This window comes from Pezoporus occidentalis, unplaced genomic scaffold (assembly GCF_034315485.1).
Source record: "Pezoporus occidentalis ecotype Australia unplaced genomic scaffold, CSIRO_AGI_Poc_V1 ctg42, whole genome shotgun sequence".
In the NCBI taxonomy this organism is placed as follows: Eukaryota; Metazoa; Chordata; class Aves; order Psittaciformes; family Psittacidae; genus Pezoporus; species Pezoporus occidentalis.
In genome coordinates, this window is record NW_026915747.1 from 3,738,365 (window position 1) to 3,753,128 (window position 14,764).

Below are 14,764 nucleotides of genomic sequence, written 5' to 3' on the forward strand. Positions count from 1 at the left end.
AACTTAGGTAAAACACCTTCAGTAGGTTTCCTACAACTGAAAAAAAAGAAATTCTGCCTCTTGCCTTGCTAAAGACAACAGACAGATAGGCTTGCTGTGAGAGGATGTTATCTCTGCTCATTCTTCCTTCGTGAGAATAAACACCAGCTTTCCTATAGGATAACTATTTTCAGGGTACCACATTTGCTTACACTAATGTTAGCTTATTTAATTTTGCTCAAGTTTTGTGAAATAGATGTATTTGGAACATCTTCCTTTCTTTATTTCTTTTTATTTCCATTCCCCATCTACATTATTTACTTGTTCTTTTCCTCCTGGTCCTATATATACTTCAAAGACATATTTTTGAAAACCAGTTTCTCTCAGCATAGCATGCCCCCCAGCTGTAAATGCTTTGCTCACATAAACCTCCCTTAGGAGAGATAACTTCTTTGCATAGAGCTCCTTTAGGCAACATCTGTAATCATGAACAGGTAGAACATTCCCATGTGGCGCAACTCAATAAGGAAGCATACGCATCCGGCAAAGCAAACCCAGGGCAGCACCACAAATATTTATACAACAGATAAAATCCATATCCTGCAGCTTGGACCACTATAAAAAATGCTATCCAATATATCTTTCAAGTCAATCAACCAAAGAATTCACATATGGATGGACGGCTTGATATAAGTTCACCCAAGGGTATGAAAAACCTGGGAATGCAATGGATCATCTTATGCCTGGGTTACTGACCACACAGACCTTCCTTTCCTAGCACCACCCTGGCCTTTTAACAGGATCTCCTTGGCTTTGTGACCAAGCAGACCTCTCTATAGTCACTCCATTTCTGGATACCTCTGATGAACACTGGCAGTCAATGCCACTACAGAGCTGAGACCAAAGTAGACATTTTCTCCTGTACAGAAGGATATAGCTCATGCTTTCTAAAGATGCTGACTGTAAGAAGTGCTAAAGGACTTCAGGAAGCTGCTCCACCACCCCTGACATCAGCTGTACTATATGTTTCTGCTCACTACATTGGAAAAGGTATTGTGACCTTTTTTTCACCCTCTGAGTACCCTGAAGAGCCAAATGGCCTGTAGCCTAACCTGAAGACTTTTGGATGTGGAACTGATTCAGAGGATGCCAAAGTCAAAACTGTGTCCCAGCTTTCTGTTCTTAGTGAGGGTCCTCTGGCATCCCCTGTGGTGTCCTCGGGACTTCTCTGACATGCAGCAAGAGGTTCTCAGCAGAAAACACCTCAAGAAAGGAAGGTAAGAAGAGGACGTCAAAGTACAAATCCTCATAACATTGCCTGTAACAGGTACTATGATTTGTGAAGTCATCATTTCCACATGAGGGAAACAAATACTGTATTTTTTAAAAATAGAGTTAGTCACAGCTCTCTTTATATATGAAAAATAGCTAGCCAGAGCTCTCAGAGCAATGCCCACCTTATGCTTCCTCCGTGCAACCAGCACAATCACTCTTTCTCCAGGTTCAAAACAACAACAACAAGAACAAAAGCACAAGCTCTAAACCCCATGCTTTTTGAAAACATAGATCTAGCTTTGAAGCAAACTGTGGCAGGTCCCTTTGGTTGTCTGGAAACTTCCAGACACATTGTAAAGAAAACCCTAGCTGTGAATAAACACAAGAGCTGTGATGTTTCACAAACTCAGAAATTTCCAGGAACTGTAATTTAATACAATGCATTTAACTAGTCACAAATTAAACTGATGCAATTGTAAGGAAAACCTGCAAGGGTAAACAAGACTGTATTTTGTGTATCCCTGAAAGACTTCTGTTTGTGAAGTCATTGGCTTACTGACTGACAGTGAGAAATTTCCTACCTAAAACTAGATGTGTTTACGTCTTGACATTACTACATGACATTGTGCTTGATCAGATTGAGTGCTGCAGTACCAGGACACTAGACTATTGTTTAGCTGTCCAAAAGAACAGCTACTTTTAAATAGAATGTCTTTTGCATGTACTGCATTAACTCAATCAAATAAGGTTGAGGCTTGCCTTGAATTTAGCCCTAAAAAAGTATTAAGCAGACAAGTATTTAATTCTTACGTTTATCCTTGTTAAATCCTTTAATTAAATGTAAGATTAATTGACCTAAAGATTATTATAGAGATATTTCTCAACTAATACACTTAAATGCATTAAAGCAGGGAGAAAAACAAAACAAGGACACAAGCTGGGCTTATAAACAGGTTCATGCAAACAGCATTAAAAAAGTAATACCCTGAGAGGATAGGGCAGTTTTCCATGTTTGCTAGAACAAAAGTAACAGCAAAGGTTAAGAACAGTGGAGGTGGCATATTCCATACAAATCAGCACACTAATGCAAACCATTTGCATTTAGCAAAGCAACATACCAGCTCACCAAAGACAACTGCTTAAACAACATCACTGCTACCCTGAAGCAAGAGGATGCAGGGCAAGAACGGAGCAGAGGTCCTCAAACTGCTAGCTATAGAGAGACCCATGACACCACTTCAGCTAGTCTGTAGGCTCAGAGTGTATGTCAAAAATTAATTAGACCTGAAATGAATGGGGGCCTCCTAAAATTGTACGTTTATTAGTAATTGCACAGTTACTGCTGGCATAGTTGCCAACAGCACATAGCAGCAAGATCATGAGCAAGAAAAGAGGCAGAACAGTACCCTTATCTGTGCCTGTTCACACTGGTACTGTGTGAAGCGGGGCAAGGAGGCCGATTTCCCTGACTCCAGCATTGGCAGTCCCATGAAAAGCCTCACTTTGGCCAGGAATCAAAGGTTTATGGAGACAAAGCTAACAAAGCATCTGAGAATGACACTAAAAATCATATTAAAACCCTGAAATCAATGCTAGAGTTGATGCTCACAACTGATTTACAACAGTTCCCTCTAAGCCTGTAATGCACTTCTTTTTCTAAGCACGGACAATTGTCAATTTTTATTGCCAGACACAACAAGAAACTCAGTGCCAATATTCTAACTTCTGTGAGAATACAGACTAATACCCCAAATGGGCACCACAACCTGCTTATTCTGTAAAATCCTGTGGGCTGACATACTGAGCTGAGAGTGTTACGGGGGTCCATCTGCCTCTCAGTCCCACCATGGATTAGGAGAAGGAAGAAACCTGTTACAGTGTGAGCACCAACCAAGCAGTTGTATTCACCAGCCTTTACAGGAGGAAAAGGAGGGCAGGTTAGATTGATAGCTTCAAAAGGAATTTCTCAGTGCATCTCCTCCCTGCTCTTCCCCCCGACTGAGATAACCCCAAAACTTCAAATCTGGCTCTAATAGAACAAAGAACTGATGTGAAACCCTATTTTACTGCACCCAGCTTTTCTACTCTGTTTCACTAGGCTTGGGTAAACTGCTTTTTTGCTTCTCTTCATCTCCCCAGGATGCAGCAGCCCTTGCCAAAAATAACTACATTTTAATTTTCCTTCACAATTCCCTTGCAGAAGTCTGCACTGTTTTAATGCTGGAACATCACATATCCTTTTAATCCCTGCCTACACATTTTAACATTTCAAACACATGATTATTTATAAGTGAAAAGCCACTAGGGCTTTGGTGAGGTAAAGTGGTTTAGAGGGGACTGTAACTGGGGAGGGGGGAGAAGGGAGGGTGAGTCATCATTTTCTGGTTTGAATCCTTCACTCTGTTTCGGGCTTTGTGATTAGCAGTAGCAGTTATTCACTCTGAGCAGGGCCAAGACAGCAAACAAGTCCTCTGAATTTGAAAGCCAAACAATTCCAGCTCCTAATTCAGCCCTGCATGCCTGCTCCAGGCTGTTCAATCACTGAGACCCCTTTCTGTAGCCTAGGCTTTTCCCTCCTTTAAGTGCCAATCCATCGATGGCCTTTGGCTGGGGTTTTGTCTGTTCCCACCTGCTCCTGCAAGGAGAACAGACTGGGACGGAGTGACGCCATCCTTAGGTTCTGTACTGTATTCAGGGCTGGGCATTGCCACAGCAAACGGAGCAAACAGGTTACAAAAACTGTTTGCACAGACAAAGCAGGGCACTTGAACACCACCACTGCTCCAACTAAAACACCACTTGGAAACAAGTTGCACTGCATACTGAAGGAAAGACAGCGCTTGTACAAAATCCCCTCTCCTTTCAGTTGTTGCTCAACAGGGCAGCAAAAAATTTGTCTTCCAGCCCAATTATACCACTCTGCTGACGCTTTAACAAAAGGAGAAAGAGCCATGACAGAAATAACAAGAAATAACCTGCATCTCTAATGGGAGCAACGGGAGGAGGCAGAAAAATTAACTGCCATCATACACAATGTTTCTTCCCACTTTGTGCACTTCCCTCTCTATGCACCCCTTCTACACACACCTTCTTGCAAAAAAATCTCTAAAGCCTGACCCTCCCAAACCCATCCATACCTCATACCTCTTGCAGCTCCTCTGAGAAACAACCCTTTGCTTTAAGCTCTGAGAGCTGGGCAGTACAGGACCCCGAATCCAGCCTGGGAATCAACTACATTCAAGTTCCAGCTCTAGACCTTGTAGGGATGCCTAAGTCTGGGAAAAGCCTCAAGTGTGGATGCCTTGGGTTCAGCATTTCTGTACCAAAATACTTGCACTCAGTTTCAAAGTGTAAATACTCTTGAGCTCCAAGTATAATTTAGGACAACTAAGAATATGCAGAACCTCTGAGAATTAGACTAGTTATTTCAGTGAATTAACTAGGTAGCATTTGAGAAAATGCTGATGTTAGGCAGTATTTCAGCTTCCTGAGCTATAAATGGATATAATTTTTACTTACCTGACAGGTGTGTCATGAGAATTAGCTAATATTTAAAATGCTTTGCCAAGTATTAATTAAAGAAGGATCGTTTTGCATTTAAAATAGCTAGTATTTTGAAGTTGGATCCATTCCTCTCCTAAAATGGTAAAGAATCTACTGTTTGTTTTCCTATGTATTCCCCAGGAGACTATTTCAGAGAAACATAAGAAAGACAGGCTGACATGCAGATCTGTTTTTCAATGGATACCTCTAAATTTTCTTGCAAGAATCTTCTCTCCTGTGGGTCTTGTAGCCAGACCTGTAGACTTAGGTCAACTGTTACTGAATGTAAGGAGAAAGGACACCCCCTCAATAAACCACCTTTCTATAACTAACCTACTACTCTTTTTTATAAGGCAGGTCTCAAAGTGAAGTGTGAGAAGTTTATAACACATTGCAGATATTCAAGTACTGCACCTACTGGTAAAGCATAGCCTCATTTCTCCATAGAGGGAAAGTGCCAACATATGGGCAAAACTCTATTACAGATTCATCTGTAGCCGGCGATATGAAATATGCCCAAAGCTAAGCAATGCTTTTGTTAGATAGGTCACATATGTTGGCTGCTGCCAAAGGAAGATGTAGAGCCAAGGCTGGCCTATGGACCCAGCTTTCTCCCAGCCATTACATGCTCAGTACTAAGGGCAGGACTTTGACCACGAGCGTGCTTGTCTCAAAGATCTAGCAGCAAAGGCATGACATCTGGCCTTTATATGGCCCAGTGAATATAAACCCAGATTAGAGGGAAATAAAAGATTGTATTTGATAGCATATGGGAAAACAGCAGTGTAAGACTCCAAATAAGCTGCTCTTGCACACTCTTGAGAGATCATTATGGAGGGGTTTCCTGTGGTTGCCACTCCTGGTAGTTACAGCCTGACCTGGTGTCCCAGGCTACTCGTTCTGGTAATCTAGAGTTATCATCTTTCCTGGAGCTGCAGTATTTTCCTTGCTGTCAGCCAGACAACACAGGGAAGATGGAGCCAAAGGGAAAGAAAAAAAAGATGGGGCACAGGTACTGGAAGAGAGATGCCAGAAGGCGCAGGCATGAAGACAGATGCACCCCCTGTGCAGTCCTGCTGAAAGCCCTTTAGGGTCTCGTGATGATGACAGCACAAATTCCATAAGAACATTTTGCAAAGCCCACTCTTGTTCTCACCAAGACATGCAACAGATACCAAACAAATGTTACCTGATGCTTTGGTGACTTAAGTCCTATGGATCTAAAGATGAGTCTCAGAGGTAACTCTAGGGTGTCCAACTCAATTGACTGTCATGTATAGAAAATATTAGAATTAAAGATTCTTATGCAAATCTTTCACAATAGTCTCTATGATGGGAGACCTTTTCCCTGTTTCCCTTGCCTCATTTCATGCACAGCATAGGCATTACTTAATGAACTAGCAACTCTTCAATATTTATTTTTCTCTCACTCAGTGTGACTCTATGCCTTATTTACCGTGCTATCATAGAATCATATCCAAACGCTGCTGAGAATTATTTATAGCATTTACTATACAGGAGCCAAGTTCTTGTAAATAACAATTTTATGATACTGGGCTGGATCATGAAACTAAGGTGGACATTTCTGGGATGATTTCTGTTTTTCAGCAAATACTTTATAAACCTAGAAGTCTAATCAGCATCTTCATAGACTAATGTCAGATAGCTGCAAGAGCCAGATCAAAAAGAAGGTTTCCATTTAAAAGCTCAGTCTAAACATGCACAAAATTATCAGAAAAGTAATGTCTACTGCAGTTCATATTTATTTTAACATCAGGGACAAAGTGCTAGTATCCATCTCTCCACAGGGAAGTATTCATTCTCCTGCCAGTTTCATGACCACCTAATAGTCACACTGTCAACAGTCCACTGCTCCCTGAATTACAGCTCTACCTCAAGTCTTTTATCTGTTTTCACATACGTACATATATGAAATGGCATTTTAACCGGAGAGATACCTTTTACAATTCAACCCATACTCAAACAGCACTTTCCTGCTAAACAAGCACTAAAAAACCTACCAAAAAATCCCAAATACTCTGCTTATTTTACAAAATAAAAAAAGGGAACTAAAGACAACAGTGCTTCTTCCTAAGATTCCCAGGCGAAACAACTGAAGATCAGGTTGGTGAAAATAACGTGAAAGTAATTCAACAAAAACTTTCATGTGTACAAACTCATCACACCCATGTGTAACTGTTCAAGAAGTGCCACTGGCCTGAACAAGATCAAATGAGATGCACTTTTAGGACCATGAAGCAACCTAAGTGAAAGGTGCCAGTAAATGCCTTCAAACTTTGTTTTGTTCAATACACACCAGAAGCCTTTAAGGATTTCATTTTGTATCTTACAAGCCTATATAGGTTTCAAACCGGGCCAAACATGGAGAGTCAATGCACAGCCTTGTCTCTAAACCTTTAGCTTAGGTTCAGTGTTGTCAGATCTGAGGATCTCCATTTCAAGCAACCCTGCATCACTAGGCAGCTCTATATAACCAGACAGCATTTCACAATGTTCCTGCAGTATCACACTGTTTCACTACTATTGGTCAGTTAGTAATTTTAGAAGACAAGTTTATAAAAGTCCAAAGGCTAAAATTAAAACTGCCCCAGCTTGTTAGAAATTTAAGACAGTATCACTGCCCTATTTGACATCGAAGTCATGAATTCTGTACTTTATCCAGCATTTGGAAAGGCTTAGTTGGCTGCTTCCAAACTCATCAGGCATGCTCCAGAAAATGGCAGGTGAGATCGTGGGAAAAATGTGATATGAAAAAATCCTGGAATGAATCCGTGGCAGCCTGAAGTTCATGATTAATGCTAGCCTGCGCACCAGAGCTGCTCAAAGCCTCCTGGGGTATGACTTGTAGAGATACAGCTTTGCTTCACACACAAATATGTACCTACATATAAACATGTTCATGCAGACAGCTAGGGAGTTCACATTATTACGAAACACAGGTAGGGAAAGCTGTTACTTTAAGAAAAATAACGGTGTATTCACCAGCAAAGTAATAGTTTCAAAAGGGTCTAGAAAATGAGCCAAAGCTCTTATTGTTAGAGAACTATTGACTCCAGTTTTGAAAAAGTGACCTCAAGTGAGCAATGATGCACTTAGCCTGGAACTTGCAGCCACTGTATTTCACTCTAAATTGAATTGCCAATCCACAGTGCAATCTTCTTCTATGATAAACTCACATCTTTGGGGTGAATATACAGAAAAATACTATAAACTGGCTGCATTATTTGAAGTTAGACTAAATTCCTCTAGAAATGGAAAATGTGTCCACATTACAGAATTTAAGGATCCCCATGAGTATTTATACGGGGGTAGCGGTGGGTTTTTTTTCTTTTAAGGGCACTTAGTGGCAACTTCATGTTGACATTTTTCCTGCAAGCAGTTCATAAGCATGCAAATAGCTAACAGCATGTGGCCCTGTTAAAAGCATTTAAGTATATATAACCTACAGACCTATACTGAAAACCACATAATAGACATTTTATACCTCACACACATATGCACCATGATCAGACTCAGCATTCTTGCCATACTAAAAGTGGTCTTTTTGGTAAATTAGGCTGCCAATTTAGCATGATTTATAGTATCACCAATGTCAATGGTTTGCAAACATAAATAATAGACACATGCTGCAAAATACTTACATTCACTTTTCCGCTAAGTCTTCCTCACTACACTCAAGTTATTCTCCAGGACAGTGTTTAATCTTCTTACTAAATAAAAGAAGGCAGCAATTAAAAAGATATTCATATGCATTAAGCTATGCTCAATCACCTTAATTTTATGAACTTTAAAATATTGATTGAAGATCATCTGTAGTGTCCCATAAACTTATAATTTGTTTATATATAGTCCATTTTATTACATTTTAAACACAACTTTAGCACACCATAACTTTCAATCCTGAGGCTAAATTGGGCAATGTTCTGTATTTCAATAGCTGCTCGGATAATAAATCAGATGGACAGTTGCTCACAGATGTACAACTAATTAGTGAAGAACTAAAAGCTCAACTGATATATTACGAGAGATAATGGCTGGCATTACAGATGGGGTATTGTATGATTTGGCTCTTTTCTAGCTAGAGCTTGATCGCACTAATATCAATGGCAGTACTCAGCACCTCCCACAATCAAACATTTAAGAATAGAAGGGAAACAGTGTCTGTCCCTCTAGGGAAGGATAAAATACCATCTGCTACTCCTTAACATCACTGTATATGCCAAAAAGTGATAAAAAAGGGTTCATGTAGATTGTAAAGATGTGAAGATGACAACTGTCCTTGAAAAATATCCCAGTTAGTAGATGTAGTGCGTGCTGAATGCTGCTGTTTCTTACGTACAGTTATTTCCCAGTTACTTTTTAGCAACACATGTGATGCCCACTCAAAGAGTTTGCAGTGAACACTGTACACACACTAAGATACCACCACATGGCAGGTCCCAGGGGAGGGAAACCCAAACACCTGGCAAAATCCACCACCTTTTCTCCAAAGCCATCTCATCTCAGCTGAGACTTGCATAACATTGGTTCCCTAGGGAAGTAAGACACAAACATCAGCAGGGCTTTTATTTTCCCTTTGGGTTCACTGAGGTAGCCCAGCACTAAACCAAGTTTATATTATTAATGACCAATGGGATTTAATATTAACTGCCAATGGGATTCCCCATATCCAGTTGCTGTGGTAACACATTCTTTAAGACTATGTACATTCATCCCTTCCCAGGGAAAAGCTGTTTGAGGGACCCTGCACCCTCACCAGGTGGATGAAACAGGATACTCAGCAAAACCATGAGATGAGGGACATGGGAGAAGAGCTGGGGTGAGATATTTATACCCTAGCTGCATGATAAGGCCTAACTGAAGAGTGCAGGCTTGGGCTGGGATTGAGGGAAGTCATAGGAGGAGTGTGTAAGTAAAGCAGACAAGCCAAGAGATGGACAGAAAAAACGTCAGACTTCAGGGCCAAGGGAAAGGGCAGATTTCTTTATCTGTCTTACTGAGGAAGGAAAGAACAGATCTGGCACAACTTAAGCATGTAAAGGAAAAGGAAACACAGAAGTAAAAGGAAGTGCAAAGGGATGTGAAAGATTATGATATTGTCAACAAGAGGCAAGAAGGAAGCAGATTGAGGTAGTCAGCAAGGAAACAAGATTTCATCCCACTGAGGAGTTCCCTTTATACATCCATGTTCCCTTTTTGCAAGCATTGCTGAACAGTGACTTAGGCACGTCTTCCACAGTTGGTTCACATCTCAACTTTGCAGCTGCAACAACTGAAGTGCATGGAAATTAGTATGTGGCTGAGCCTAGAAAAAGAATAGAATGATGTCAGCCCTGACTGTTATGCTCCCAGTAATAAAGGTATGTGCCCTGCTAATAACATTAGAAATTTATTTATTGGGAAAACTGGTTCAACCATAACCCAGGAACCGTCAGAGAATCATCAGACTGCTTATGTGTCAGTTCTCACATGGGTACACCAGGCATTTTAGTCTGTAGTTGGTAATCAGCTGCGCCAGAGAATGATACTACCAAACTGTACTCAATTTTCTGTGTTATAAAATAGGAAGCTTTTTTCATAAGATGCGTGGGATGTGAGCCAGAAATCACACTCACTGTCTCCCTGTTTATTCAGACTGAGTCATCAGATTTTCCAGGTTTCTCTACTTAAATGGCACACTGCTTTGGCTTGGTTTAGATGGACACAGGTGGTACCATCTGCCATGAGGCTTCCTGGTTTTGTTTGGCTTTGTTTTTTCCTTTTAGCTTCTGCTTGTAGCTCTTTTTCAGTATTTTGCATAGAGCACCATAAGGAACTGGTCTTTCGTGGTATGGGTTTGGCCAGCTGGCCAGACAAAATGGACTGCTTGAACTAAAGGAATACACATAACTATCACAGGTCTTCTGATAGCTGGAGTCTCTTGCATACTGACCTGATATCAAAAGTACTTAGATGTCATAGGGAGGTTCTTCTTTAAAGCTGACAGAAATCATGAGCGCAAACAGAGCAGGTGGGTAGGGGGATGCTCACACAAGCTAAATTCAGTATAAGAAGGTGATTTTCCTGTTTCTTCTCTCTCCACTGGGTTGACAGAGAGAGTCCTGCCACAGATCACTTTCTGGAGGAGGAATCAGTCTTCCCTCAGCTGCTTTTCAGGGGAAGCTTCTTCCCTCCATAACCCACAGACGACAGAAGGAAGATTACTGCCATTAGACTACATTTAGCTCTTATCCTGCCCCACAACAATCTGAATGCACTTAACTGCTCCCACCTTTCATATGACACAATTTCTGCCTTTCAAATCAAAATACTCCCTTAGGACAAAAAGATAAAGACCACCAAGGTCATGTCAAGCAGTTAAGGGCATCAGGAGAGGTCAATAACCCAGTAGAGGCAGGACAACCATAAACAACCTCCCCATCCTGCAAGTGGCCTCTCCCTCATCAGGCAGCTGCGCCTCTGTACTTTAGGTCAGTGTCTCAAATACCATCATTTCAAAGAGATGATAAACTCTGGCTGACCAGTTGAGTCCAAATGCAAAATGTTTCAAGTGGATGACGTGTGGCTCCAATGCTGTGGATGCTGGGGTGACTGTGGTTTCTGAAAGCTGCAAGGAACAAAGTGTGGCAAGTGTCCTGAGGAGCTGAAAGCTGTCAGTGCCATAAGTAAGAGCATACTGAGTGCTTCCCCATCCCCCTCATCCCTTCCTTTTTCTTCTAGAGCTAAAAACAGATCATAAACCACATTTTGAGGGAGGCTTTTGTTTGTTTGTTAGAAAGGGCAGGCGCTAGGTCAGGGATAGAAAGTTGTGCTATCCAGTTCCCAGACACAGGCCTTAATTCCCCTGAGCCTTCAGCTATATGTAACACATGGAGCAGATACTTTTCTTACATTTGCCCATGGAACTTCTATCTGGCCGTTGAGCTAACAAGCACGGTGCACTTAGTAGGACAGAGCACATAGGATAACACTACATACTGCTTTTTGAGCTTACTTCTGAAAATGGATCTTCACATTTCAGTGCTGGTAAGGCTACATTACAACACTGAGATCATGTCCGTATGGAAACAGGATATAGAATTCACTATTGAAAACTTTAGGGTGATATCAAATGTCAGGTTAAGACTTGAAACACTGCAGTGTATTTACATTTCTAATTAACTCTGTATCACACTACTACACTTCTGTATCTGGCCAATGCTTTATCTTCCCACACCTCCAGCTCTGCAGCTTATGTTACTCTTAGTCATCCCCATTCTGCCCTCTCCACCTCCTTGACCCCAGAGACAACCGCTCTACTTCTAGCACATGATCTCCAAAGTTCTATTACTCCACCAGACTTCCTTTCTGTGTCCTCCACTTGTCTACCTCAGGCTTAGTATCCTCATTATCTTGAAGCTGCTGAACATGGCTCTACCTTCACTACACTTAAATCTGAGACAGCTTAAACTATTTTTTTCTTTTGGTTTCCTGTCAACCCCCATCCTTTAGACCACAGTTTTATGCACTATGAAAAGACTTTGACCAAGCCCGTGCAAAACCTAACAGAATATTAAAATAACAACGGAACTGTTTAACATTGCCAGATATACCTTAAAAGAACTGCTTTCACTCAGCCCTTTCATTTTGCTCTTTGTTTTGGGGGCAAAAATAAAAAATAAAAAGAAAAAAAAAAGAAAAAGGAAACCCCACACATGCTGGAGTTTTGTGTTCTTAAAAGTCTCAAACTGAAATCTGAGTTTTACAGATACGCTGTAAGAACTAAGACCATCACAACCCAAAACTGAAACCCAATAATTTGTGCTCCATTACCCTTTATGGACATCCTTCACTTTGGTCTAAGGAGACTAAATACCTTATGTCTTTATAGACTTTTCCAGAGAGATTTCTTAACTGCAGAATTAAATGTGCTAACACGAAGTACTTCTGCACTTTCAATAGTATTTCAGCACGAAGATCAAACCTCAAGAATGCTACCTTGTGAACTGCCAACAGGTTGAGATCCAGTGTCTTGCATATTAGGACAAGATTCAGTGGAGGAGTGGTGGGTGGCACTTTTTCCAGCCTTTTCAGATCATAATTTATCAAACCTTACAATTTATATGGGACAAAACTGTTCCCTGCCTTGTCACTCACATAAGACAACAGGGTTTGTCTCAGACCATCAAAGTGACAAAACCCACCAAATGTAGTGTTTTGGTTGCAAATTAACACCATTGTTCTAAACTCATACCATAAATGCCATCCTACACAGTAATTTTAAGTATTCTAGTTACCTGTGAATGCTAAAACAGCAAATAGGAGAGGCAGACTTTTAGCACAGTAATAGTTGTACTTTTCTCTCATGAAAACGAGATTTTACAAATCAAATATCAAAAAGAACTCCAGGCTCTTTTAAGCACACCTGCAATGGCCCTGGCTAGTCTATGCAACTAAGCTGAACACCATACGCAAACAAGAGAGGATCAGAATTTTTCAGCATGTTAGGTGAACCAATACACATTAGAGGTATCTCCATATATTTATTTTTTATCTCCAACTTGAGTTTCAGGGAGCTGAGGTGACAAATTCAAAACCATACACAGTACAGTCTGTGCCCATGACTTTTCAGATGCCATTTGGCAAATTGTGTCAAAATGAATCCTGTGAGAAGTAACTTATATCACAGTACAGGAGGTTTACACATGCTGGTGTAGGTGTTTCATCAAACCTGGTACTTTCTCTGTATGCAGTACAGCCAGAGGAATAAGATAAGCTCTTCCAGAAGGCAGTGGAAACTGGGTTTTGTTCGCTTCTTGTTGGCTAGAGAGGCATCCCAGTTGCTAGGAGTCCAATTTGATAAAGTGAATATCCTCATTATGTAGTGGAATAACATCTTAATTTTGTGCCCACTGGCTAAAAAGATTCAGAAATTAGTGAAAACCTCATCAATATCTTTGATATACTCTGCATAAAGACACAGTAATGAACCGCTTTTTAGTAGCTTAGCGGAGTCTTTTCAGTCCTTAAGATGACCACATGCAGACTTTCAACAGCCATCTTATTAGCCTTTTCATCAAGCACTTTGCTTTCTCCACATCTGTCAGGAGACCAGAGTGGACTTCTCGGAGAGGTGCCAAGGCAGATCTTTCATTTCTAATTCACACAGCTTCCTGAGCAAGAAAGGCTGCCTGCAAGCAGGAACCCAATCTCTGACTATTAAGTAAACACTTGCCAATTATATTGTAGCTGAAGGTTAATCATCAAGTAGTTTACAAAACATGTGCTGCTTTGGAGACCAAAGGTGAAATCCTACAGTCACTGCAGTAAGAGTTTCCACAGGCCAGCACTGCTGCCTTGGACATGCACATGTGCATTAATGCATTAACACAGGAAACAGCTACAGGAGCAACCAACACACTCTTATGCAAAGCCACTTACAGGTCCACTTTGATGAGCCTGTGTATTTAACTAGCATTGCTCAGTTACAATACATTTATATGTATCTATCTGTGAAGAGCACACCATGATCAGGGTCCCAAACAGACAAGCATTTATTGTCCAAGGGGCAGAGTGTAAAATAAATTCAAATGCGCTTTGTGTTTCTTGTTTTCCCATTACTCTCTCGGCTGGCTTTAGGCAGCACTCCTTCAATGTGTGAGGACACTGAATGTTTCTCTGAAGCCTCCTCCCTTGCTCTGACAGCAAACGGGGCTGAGGCTAGCTGCTGTGACACATGCTCCATGCAAGGTGCCTAGTGTGCAAGCTTGCGGTCTCCCAGCAATGCAAGATGCACCCCGTGTCATGAGCATCACTTAGTGCAGATGACAGGAGAGAGACCACCGCTACACAGCAAAGTTTACTCTTAGTTTTCCAGGATTTCAACACATTACTGGCACAGTATTTTAAATTATCCAAAAATCAAAATTACTTAAAACTCGCAAAGCCAGTTTCCCCTTCACCCTCC

General features: G+C 41.0%; 1 protein-coding gene across 3 annotated transcripts in view; it reads right to left on the reverse strand.

The window, feature by feature from the left end:
• PLXNB2 (plexin B2) overlaps window positions 1–14,764 on the reverse strand; it is a 251,973-nt gene that overhangs the window by 105,916 nt on the left and 131,293 nt on the right. For all 3 annotated transcript variants that reach the window (XM_062634239.1, XM_062634242.1, XM_062634241.1), the window contains one exon: window positions 8,460–8,528. The gene's annotated coding sequence lies outside the window, so the exon portion shown is untranslated. The remainder of the gene's footprint in view (window positions 1–8,459; window positions 8,529–14,764) is intronic.